Below are 12,499 nucleotides of genomic sequence, written 5' to 3' on the forward strand. Positions count from 1 at the left end.
TTTTGGATCTGCAAGAAGATTGTAATAAATTAATATTAGGTTTGAAAATAATTGTAGGTTCAACGAGGAGAAATGTAAACAACGAGTACCAGGATTATGTAAGCAATAATGACACTACTAGTATATCTTCAACTTGTTCATTGATAATTTTTCTTAAAGTGTGCAATATAAGTGTAAATGGTGGAAATACGTAAAATTTTTTGTTTTTCCATGATACAGTAAACTTTCTGCTTTTACTTCTGGGTCTGGATATCTAGAGTAAAACTTTTTACACTTTTTATTTATTCGCGAGGTGAATAAGTCTACTGAGAAGGACTCACTAATTGACCTTCAATTTGGTTAAATGCAGATCTGTTCAGCTCCCATTCCGAATCAATGTTAATATTACGCGATATCCTGTCTGCTTCTGTATTCTCAGCTGAAGGAATATATGATGTCTTTATTCATATTTTGCTTTCTTTACATCATTTCTAGATGTTTTGAGATGCTGAAACTGTACACCTTCAGTTCTGTTCACGTAGGAAATAGTAGCTGTCATATTGTCAAGTTAAAATAAAACTTCACATTCCGATAATTCTGATGTAAAACATTTTAACGTGAAAAAAGCAGCGAGTAATTCCAAGTAATTAATATGATTTTTCCTTTCTTGTTCATTCCAAAAACCAAAAGCTCGTTTACTATTACAAAAACAGCCCCAACCTGATAGAGACGAGTCTGAAAAAATTTTAATAGTGTATATTTGGGTTTTGATAAGACGTGAACCCATATTCGCGTTTATTTTCCATCAATTCAGATCTTCGAGTGCAAGTTTAGCAATTAAGATAGAAACGTCGTAATTTCCACCGTTGAATTTTAACGCAAGAAATTTCTGCCGTTCAAACCGTTTACAGTGGATAGTTTACCGTAGGTCAATTGATGTCAATATTCCTAAGAATTGTGCAAATCTCCTAATTTTATAAGATTTTTCGAACTCAAACTCGGCCGCAAATTTGATAATTTGTGCCTTTTCCTTTTCTGTTAGATTTAAAGAATAATTATATCAATCAATGATAAACCTCAGATATTTATATTTCTAATCTATGATACAATTAATGCACTTTTTCCATAATTTATAATCAAGCTTAAGTATTTCAATTTTTCAGCAGATTTTTTCATGTTTTGTTCGCAGGCGGTTTTTGATTTATAAATAAAAAGAAAATCGTCTAAGTATAATACTAATAGTATTCCTTGTACTCTTAATACATTAACTACAGCATTCAATATCTTAGTAAAAATGTATGGTAGTACAAAGACCAAAAGGTAGACGTTGATACATTTTTTCCATAAATATAAATCTGAGAAACTTCTTATATTTTTTGTGAATAGGTACAAGAAAATGGGCATCCTTTAAGTCTAACGAACTTAAAAAAACTTCACGAAATAGTATGCTTAAAGCGGATCGAATATCCTCTAGCTTAAAGTGTCTAATCTCAATAAATTTATTTAATTCTTTCAAGTTAAAAATGAAACGGTTTAAACCATCTGGTTTTGGAACGTGGAAGTATGATGAGATGAATTGTCCTTCGCATTCGTCGCATTTCTCAATGATACCTTTCCTTAGTTGTTTTTCAACTTCAATTTGTATTTTTTCCAAATCCTTTTATAATAATGAGATGAATTTTTTCTTTGGGAGGATTTTGTTGCTAAGGAATTTTATACAAGAAATTTTATATCCACTAATATAACTTAGTATGTATTTATCAGTGATTATGTTTTTTCATCGTTCTCGAAATAACTTAAACGACCAGCTATTTTTACCTTAATTATTTCCTTGATAATGATCGGCTTGTCCCATGTGACGTCCAAGATGATGGGGGTTATCGGTTTGAATTTTGTTGGCAACGTTTCTGCTGTTGATTCACATGGCGATAGCTCGTAAATAATAAGTAGTTGATATTTAACTCGATAGCTCGTAAATAAGTAGTTGACATTTTCCTGGTCCCGACCTTTGCGTGCTGGTTTTTGTGGAGGCTTTTCTTTTATATGTGCGTATACTTTTTCAATTTCTTTTATATACTTAACCTTATCTTTAAAGTTGTCACCATAAAACTATTCATTCGGAAGCATATTTTCTGCTACCATGTTTATATTTTTATTTAATTGTGGTGTAAAAAAAAATTTTCTTGCTACTATTTGTTGATAGTAGACATCAGTCAAATTTTGACCAGCATAGCTTACATAGTTAGTAAATAAGTCTTCATTCAGTCTTTCCGGTTGATCGATTACCATAGAGAACGCAGTACCTAAAGCGATCATAGTAGTCACAATTTTATAGTCCAGAAAATGCTCGCCTCGTTTTTTTGCGATATCTGAGAGTACTGGGATTATTTCTAGATTTACTTCAGGTGCTTCAATATAAAACTCGCCCTTTCTATTGTAAGAGTTTATGATCTCTTTATTGTTCTTGTTCGGAAGACCAGTGTTTTTCCATTTTAACTATGAATTTTTTAAATCCGGATGATATTTAACCTCTTTGAATTTGTATTCATTCGCGTCCACAACCAGCAACTTTAAAACATTGCTGTTTTCATTGCTTTGGTAAAATGTGCTTGGTGTATCTTTTTCTTGGTGTATCTCTTAGTGTATTTTCTACGATCACTTCTTGTGGTGGATTATTCTCCTTGTTCTCAACCTCTCAGAAATTGAGAATATATATATAGGATTAAAAAACCAAGAAACACTTGTTGTACATTTGTGATAATGTTCTTATTGAACTAGGTTACAATGGTTCAATTTCATTGTCGTATATAGACAAATCAAAACCTTGTTATTTGTCTTTGTTATATTTGTATAAAACAAATCAAAAACTGTCGGCTTGCCTATTTCAACTTTCGTGTGGAAAGATGAGATTTAACTTAATAAACATGAGGTTAAGATAATATACTTACCAGTTTTTTCGTTATCATTATTTTCATCGTTAGCTGAGTTTGATGTAATATGTTCTTTTTGAACATTTACTAAAGACTGTACAACCTTTGTTAGGTTATTCAATTGACTTTGCAGTTGATCCATCTTTTTCTCCTTTCGACGCTTCGAGCGATGATCATCTCACGATCTAGACCTCGATCGCTATTTCTTCTTTCCATCTGACATTTTTATTATATAGTAATCGACAATAATGAGGGTTTTAATTTATTATATTTCTTTGTTATATGAAAACACATTATGACGCTTCGGCACAACGAAACAATATGAGTATAGAGAGTAGAGAGTATAAGAGAGTAAAGAGTATAAAATGGTGTAGAGACGTCACTTTTTAAAAAATATATATTAAACGTTGTGAATTTTAGGTATGACAAGCATAATTACAATACTATCATTGAGATACTATCAACGAGACATATAATATAATTAACATTCAATATTACTCCGCCATAAGTTATATACATTTTTTCTAATTAATCGAGAGGCCTGATAAGCATACGGTTTTCAAATCTACTACCAACGTGTTCACGCCTTTCGATGAATCTTCCTATAGTACGAGTAGGTCGTCCATGTACGCTAATATTGTTCTACTATTTATCAAATATATGAAAATTTCATTAATTCCTTACCGTATTATTTAGCTCGACGAAATGCGGGCCCAAGCAGTAGACGACGACGCGCGCTAAACAGGCCAGAGTGATGCTAATATTCGCAATACGAACAGTTGCAATACGAAGCGAAATGTGAATACCTGTGATATAGCCTTTTACTTTATGCGATACAGCTCTTGTGGATGTCAACACTAATTTAATTCTTTTTCCTTTTATATATATATATATATATATATATATATATATATATATATAAATATATATTATAAATTTGTTTTATTTTACAAGATGATAAATAGCAGTTTCATAATTATATTTTATAAATAGACAATACTTCAACAGAAATTACTTCTGAGGGTCCTCAAGTAGAAGGAATCTAATTATTCGCGTTTAAAAATAAATAGCATGTTCTAAACAAAAAATTTAATTATGAGAAATGTTCACCTTGAAACAAAGAAGGATCATAAAAAACTCTCGTCGCATAATGGTAAGAACTAAATCACGGTTGTAACTGGCGAAAAATCATTCCAAGAGTGTGACTCGTGATATTTATGTTAGGTACAAAATTTGTATCACGAGTCAGACTCCTCAAAATACAGCAAGGGGTTAATATAAGGAGGAATATCACATGTGAATTGTTTAGACCGAACAGGATTCTTAAAAGAGGTATCAGCTTATTCACGTGTGACGAGGACAGATAGTAGGAGAATAAATACTTCTTGTAATTCGTTTATGGAATTTGAATTGAGTTCTCAACGCTAAATGCATTATGTTTCTCAGATACGATAGGAATGGATGTTCACCTTGTTATCCTTCGAAAGGATTCCATAAAAATAAAATAAAAACGAGTTGAATTGATACGATAAATATTAGGTATATTTAGTAGTGTATTTTAAGAAGTAAAAGTATCGGGTAGCATTAATTGGTCGCTCATTAAGGAGTCTTTTTTAATACAATATTACATATAAGCGAAAACATACCGAAGGATCTTCTTGATGAAATCCAAAAGGGTGAGAGTGTGAGTGAGCGAGTGAGTGAGTGAGGGAGAGTGAGAGAGAGAGAGAGAGAGAGAGAGAGAGAGAGTGAGAAAAAAGCATGGAAGTATGGCGGATAGAAATATAGGTAAAGAGATGAGAGAGAAGGAAACAGAGCTTGTCTCGCACTTTGAACTCTATCGAAATGAATCTTTATCCCCCCCTCTCTCTCTCTCTCTCTCACTCTCTCTTTCTTTGCGTCTCTGTTATCGATAAATGTTACTTATCGGAGAGGAGTACGAAATGGGCATTGACCATTGCGAAACGCGATACGGAGTGTTATTAAAACTCCGGTGGTTAACTTTCAAAGGATATATATATTATATATGCTATATTATACATACGGACTAAATACTACCACACAAACACTAAGCCTCTCCTTCCGTTTTGCTTTTTAGCTCTTACTAGTTTACTTTGTTCTTCCTTCTTTTTTCTTTTTTCTTTTCTTCTTTTTTAAACGAATTTTCTAAAAAAGAAATCTTTCTTTCTTTTTCTTATTTCCAATAAACTTTTGCAACGTGTACCATTTTTATAATATATGTACATATGTGTGTGTGTGCTTAAATTTTGTAATATTTTCGATATTAATGCACGAGAGAATAATTTTTCATTTAAAAATTTTTCTTTATGCATACTTAATAATCCATTAAAAAATTTTTAATTTTCAACCATATTTTAATTTTTACACATTCTGTGTAGGCATTGTGTGAGTGTGTATTTCAAATGTTATGAATAAAATAATACAGGAATAGTTACTTTGGTTAAATGAAAAATTGATAATAATAAATTTATAACATAATTGTTTAAGTACAAATATAAATCGTTCTAAATAACAATTCGACGAAGTATAAAATGAATCATTTGAAAACAAAAATGACATGAATATATAATATAATATCTACTATACATACATACGTACCTACATACATATATTTTATTTACCTATGTTCATTTTTATATTACACATTAATATTTACATTATTAATAAAAATTAATTAGATGTAACATTTACTACTTATATTTAAATAAGTCTAAATTATTTTGAATATATATACACATATGTACATATACTTATATACATGTATTTGTATATATGTATATATATAAATGATTTTATTACGCATACAATCTCATTCAAAAAATTTCTAAACTACGATTAATGATAATCCATTAATACTTAGTATTAGTAATTATTATCCAAATTCATCTATTTCATATAATTTTCGATTTTGTAAAGTTAAAAAATGTGTACGTATTCTTGTAAATCTATTTTCCAAGTTTTATGATCAGTCTCAGTGAAAACTCGTTTCTGCACTAGTACTAATAGTAATAATAGTAATAATAGTAGTGATAGTAGTCATAGTAAATATTAATTTGGATCAAAGAAAATGAAAATTAATAAATTTTAAACCTATCAGTATCTAGATAATGAATATAAATTAAATTAACATTGTACGCAATAGCGCGATGATACGTTAAATATAAATACATACATACGTGAAATGAAAATATTAAATAATTTGAACTCTAAACTCGAACGATCTTTTCTCGATGACGTTGTTTTCATGATTTTCAAGGATAGGTACTTCGTATGATTCCGACGCATAGAATGTACTTGTGGTACGTCCCTTCTCTTAACTCTTTCTTTCTTCTTTTCTCTCTTACTCTCTCTTTCTCTGCAATTGAGAAAAATAAAGAAATAGGGAAAGAGTTTATGTTTGAGTTAGTAACATAAAAAAGTGAAGAGTGACTGTGTGAATGAAAAAATTTTGAATGTTTCAGTAAAATAAAAAAATAATGAGTGAGTAAATGAGTGAGAGAGATAGATAGAAAGATAGTGTGAGAATGACTGATTGAAAGAGATGAAGAAATGATGAGTATTTCATTGAGACAGAGAAATAGTAAGTTAATGCATGAGTTAGTAGGATAGAGAAATAGTAAGTTAACGTGTTTGATTAAGATGAGAAGAAATAATGAATTAATTGAATAAGATACAGTAGTGAATGGTTCGAATAAAGTTCAAATACCTTATTTCATATAATTACAAACACTTGAAGTATTTATATTTTTATTAGTAAATTGCAAAATTGGATGCAATTATACAATTGTCGCTTGCATATATAGTAAGTGTAAACTTTACTACATACAGTAGCTAAAAAACTTTTACTTACCTTCTAACATTAACAAGAAAAAAATTGTTCAATTTCAGATATAATATTTTAAGTGGACACATACTCAAGGACACAATTATTTTTCATATTTTGCATTTTTATTTAATTTTTATATTTTTATACGTTAATATATAGTTCCTAAATCTTTTTGTTTTATAACCCACATCTTGTTTTATATCGCCACATCTTCATGTCATAAATTGTGTTAACCGAATGCATCTCTTTATTGGAATGGACTTTCAATCGTCTTGAATAACAATGTATAATTCTTTTAAGTTTTTTCTAGGTTTCTTCTAGATTTTTGTTGTTTTACGAATTTGTTGACGTCAATTCATAATATTTTGATCGGATTTAAATCCAGAAGCTGTGACGGCAACTTCATTATATTAATATTTTTCTCATTTAGAAATTATTTTATTATGCCAGCCTTGTGTTTCGTATTATTATCACCCTGATAGATTCAATTCGTTGACATTTCATTGCTGGCATATGAGAGTAACACATTCTTAATTATATCTGAATACTTAAAATGGTCCATGATTCCCACTATGGGATCGGTGTCATTGCACCCCAGATGAAAAGAGAACTTCCTTTTAAATTGTATAACCTTTTTAAATTCTTCTCTTACACGGCATCTGACATAGAAGTTCTTCCGTCAGAAGTAAATTGATTAAATATCAACACGTCCGTAAAAATTACTTTAGACCATTGTTATGATGTCAAATGAAAATATTTTTTGGCAAATGCAATTTTTGCTAGTTAATTCTTTTCCGAAATGAATAGTTTTTTCTGTGCCACTCGACCCATTAAACTAAACTCATTTAAACGACGTCATATCATTCGAACACTTACTTTTTTATCCAAATCAGGATTAATTTCAGAATGAATAGTTACTGCAGTTTTAAATCTGTCTGCCTCGGAAGACTTACGGATCCTTCGATCAGTTCTGGCATCAGATTTTAACGAAAATTGTAACGAAGGAACATTAATTTATTTTTGAGGAATATTATCAATGGTTCCAACTAATTTTAAGAGGAACATTATCTATGGTTCCAAAACATTCGATATACTTCATGGTTTGGAACCAGGCAACTCTGGATATTACTAGTTCCGGAAAAATTTAGCGATATGATTTCCCACTTTTTTGCAAAAATGTGTACTTGTCTTCGTTGTTCTGGTTGTTTCATTGTGATATTTCTTTATTTACTCATGTTAATGCTCTTTATAATACATCTAACTACACGAACTACTCGATCGAGATTGATAAGGACAATTTATTTTTCCTGGCAATACGATACGCAAAGCATCCTTAAGTATTTGACCATTGCAAAAATTGACGCTCCAAACAAAACATTATTTCTTAGAATACGAAAAAAAAATATTTGCTTCAATATTTATATTATGAATACGAATTTTAACTTTTTTGTTACGACAGTTCGCTTCACCGGAGAAATGCCACTGAATGGGGTATCATACCGAAAAATGTGCACATTAATCTATGGTGCTCGCATTTACATCTTTCAACGCTATTTTTTGCACTTTCATGTATATACACTTTAAGTGTTACGTAACAACTGTTTTGCCATATTATAAGAGAAACATGAAAATAAGTATGCATATTTAGTAAATATGTGTATATATGCATATTCAATAAAATTGTAAATATGTAAATATTATGAATATATTTTGCAATTATTATGAATAAAAATACAATTTAGGGTAATTAATATATCAAATTATAATTCTTAGTAATATAATTGAGAATGTTAAATTTTAAAACAAGGATAGATACACAAACCTACATTAAAATTCTTAGATTCATACATAGATTCGCGTCTTTCATCGTTTGCATTGGAAATGGCGCACATTTCATTTCGTTTTTTCCCTACAGATACATAAACTGAAGGAAAATGTCTTTCTGTTAGTTGTAATGGTAATTATTACCTGTTCTATGATGATGATTTGTAAGTTAATAATACTTTTCCAGTATTTCTCTGATTAATTGCTCTTGAAACTTGGCCATGGGTTCTTTCATTTTATATTTGTAAATTCAATAAGCATTGCTCACGCATTTGCCTAAAAAATAAAAAAAAAATATTTGCAGTACCAGTTCAATGATTTTCTCATTAAGTTCACAATGCTTATAAACACATAGGCTCTATCTATTGTACACATTGAATTATTATTATATAATAAGCATAAAGATTTTTGGATAACTTTTTTTCCTTTGTACCTGAATTCTGTTGCAAATTCTGCCGTATGCATGGAAAAAAAACATGTATATTTCTTTTTTATCAACCCACTTTACGACTGATAAATTACTGGATGAAATAGAAGATGCCTCTCTTTTTTTTAATCGATCATTTAGCTTTGGCATTTCTTTCGCCTTTTTCTTACGATCCCGCATGCATTTGTACGATTATTATATAATAGATTATATAAAGTTGTACTCGAATACCAATTATCTACGTAAAGGATATGGCTTTTTTCTAAATAAGGCTTCATAAGTGAACTTTTACTCTCAATTTTCCAATAAACTTATTTTCGTTATCCTATAAATAAATATTAATTAATTCGGCATAAATAATTATATCTTGTATAAATTCTGTCTGAGAATAAAGGATTTCATGCCAGATCTACTTCTTTTCGAAGGATTGTACTGCTTGAAGGATAGTAGCCACCCTTTATATGAAAATAAACTTTCGTCAATATATAGCCGCAGGTAAGGTTGAAATGATTGACTAAATGTTTTTCGTTATATATAAATAACTTTCAGTATTATGTACAAACGATCATTAGTGAACATAATATAATTCTGATAACATGGGTGAAATGTAGTATCCCTAACAATTTCAAATAGCAATCTCTAGTCATTATTTTATTCAGAAATATTACTCTAGAGATGTTTGTCTTCACTAATTACATATTCTACTAATGACAACTTTTTGTTGCGTATCATTAGAAATGACACAGCAAAAAAACAATACAATACAGTCGATACTGTTCCTTTTGGATTCTTTATATTATTGTTATTTTTTTTTAGATCAATACTGATTTGTTTTGATTTGCAATGAATTCTACGAAATCCTCAGAGCTGAATGTAATCTATAATTTTTGCTGATTTACTAATATTTGCTGATCTACTAACATTCCTGAATATTTTGACGTAAATTTATATATTTTAGGGATACAAATTTTTAACATCCATATATCGTAGTAGCTGTCATTGTCTTTTTCAATCATCTCTGGTTTTAATTCTAAAGTACTACGAATATTTCTTCTTTTTTTCCATAAAGATATTTTCATTTTCATTATCTGAATTATTTTTTGAATCAATTAATATGTCTGAAAATATAATTCTTTTTGAAGTTTGCTGTAGCATGCTGACAAAGGCGGAAAAACATTTTATAAAACAAACTTTAAACTTTGTTTTAAAAAGTTTTTTAAAACAAGCTTCAAACAAAAGTTTCAAATAAATGTTTCTCACCTTTTGAAGAATTAACCTCTAAACCGTAAAATTGTACTAATGATCGCATTTTTCCAATTATTTGTAACGGTTCAAGAAAGATTTTTTATCATAATATTTTTGTATCGTACAAATATTCCACTGTCGAATAGAAAAATCAGTAGAAACTTCTTCCGGTGTTCAGTATACCTTATATGCTTTCAAAATATACTTTTAATAGGATTAATTCAATATTGGTCAATAGAATCAAGAGATACTCTACAGATATAGTAGAATCTTTTTGCCGACTATAAGCAGATTATAAACAGGATGTCGTATGGATGCTGACTGTAGTCGGCGCTCGTAATAAAAGGGTTAAGAATTACAGTTGTTTTATTTTTACTCTATTTCTTTACAGATATATCATACTTCAATATGTATTTCTATCCTGTACTTAAGTATATGGCCGCTACTATATGTACATGTATATATATATTAAGTGCATATATGTTAATATATACATATTATTCTATATATATTAATATAGTAAAAATATTAAGTTAAAAAAAGGTAAAACAGAAATTAAATATAAAATTAATAAATATAATGGACAGTTAAAAGCTTAGTATACGAATTGATAATTAAGTTCTTCCGTGTTTCATAAATGTAATGGAAGATAACTCGAATTCTACGACTAAATGTGTCCATTCTTTTCACGAGTCAACTTATTATTATTATCATCATTATTATTAGTACTATTTTTCCCTCTAAAGATTATTTTTTCAAAAAATGAAGCCATGAATTTTGTATATCTTGTCTCAAGAAGAAGAAGAAAAGAACGATAGAAAAGGAAAGACTTTTTTAAATGTTAAAAACTTATTCATGAGTAAAACGAAAACTTGACTTGTTTGGTTCCTGACGATAGGCAATATCTATTACACGTGTGCAAGACTATCCCGTTGCGTATCACTCAATAAGACTAGTTGACGAAAAATAATATAGATTTATCGGATCTAGATCTATCGAGTGCAATGACTAATAATTTCTTTTCTTTTTTTTTTTGTTTATTTAATTTCTTTAGTTAAGAATAACTACAGTATTATAGAAATTTTAACAATCCCACTTCTGAAGATCTGTAGGAATTTCTATTATCCCATTTCTGAAAATCTATAGGCGTTTCTATATATACAAGGATAGCTGCGATTAATAAAGAAATAAAAATCAATGGATATTTATTATGGAAAAATAATAAAAGAAATAATATAATAATACAGAATGTTAGTCTTTTCGGACACGGACATACTACAACTCTTCTTTGCCCAAAAACTACTATTTACCTGGAGTTTTTCTCAACATTGTCCATTCGTTGTTTTTTTCTCGCGTACTTCCCGTAGTCTTTCTCACATTCGTACATACGCATTTAGCAATCTTTATCAGCTTTTGTTTTATTTTTTTTATCGTTACTCATCTCACTCATACTGCATTATCATCTCACTTTCTCTATCTCAATCTCAGTCCATTCTCAATAATTCATAAACAATGTACTTTACGCGTATCAACGTCGTATGCTATATTAAATTTAGTAGGTGGTTAAAATTTGTTATTAAGAATCTCCATCCCAAAAATTTTGTTTGACGTGCCACTATATCTTCTTCCCAAGTTATAAATTACAAAATTACACACGTTCGTGACATACCCCATACATGTTGCTACTTAATGTAGCAACATATTAGCGCGCGGTTGTTCTTATTATGTGTATTTGTGCTAGTTTAACCGTTTATAATCCCTAAAGAGGCATATCCAGAGAAATTGAATTCAAGATTGAAGAAAAAATGGTTTACAAATGAGCGGTAAGGATTTAATACGAAGAAAATGGAAAGATCTTTCACAATTTGTTAGACTGTGACGGGTAGAATCTTGTCCCTAAATTAAAGAAACACACTACACATGCTGTAGTATTTTTGAATATCGTCTTGTAAGTACGCTATACCACATCCATAGTGCGCTGGTAGTACTACGAAGGAACCGTTGACCGAGGATGATTTTATCGAAGTCCCGTTCCTATTTTCGATGTTTATGCGTTTCTTCGACATCGAATGTTGTGTTATCCATGCACGCACCCATTTACTGTGAAAATTTTGGATTTTCATTTCTAACCGCGTACACACTCTTATTCTTCTATTCTTTTAACGAAATCAACTTTTATTTAGACCGAAGATATTTTTTGTTTTTTTAAGTGCTTCTGAAATATAAATTTTGTACTTAACAATTTAT

This window comes from Vespa mandarinia, chromosome 14 (assembly GCF_050613455.1).
Source record: "Vespa mandarinia isolate Hongniang chromosome 14, ASM5061345v1, whole genome shotgun sequence".
Taxonomy (NCBI): Eukaryota; Metazoa; Arthropoda; class Insecta; order Hymenoptera; family Vespidae; genus Vespa; species Vespa mandarinia.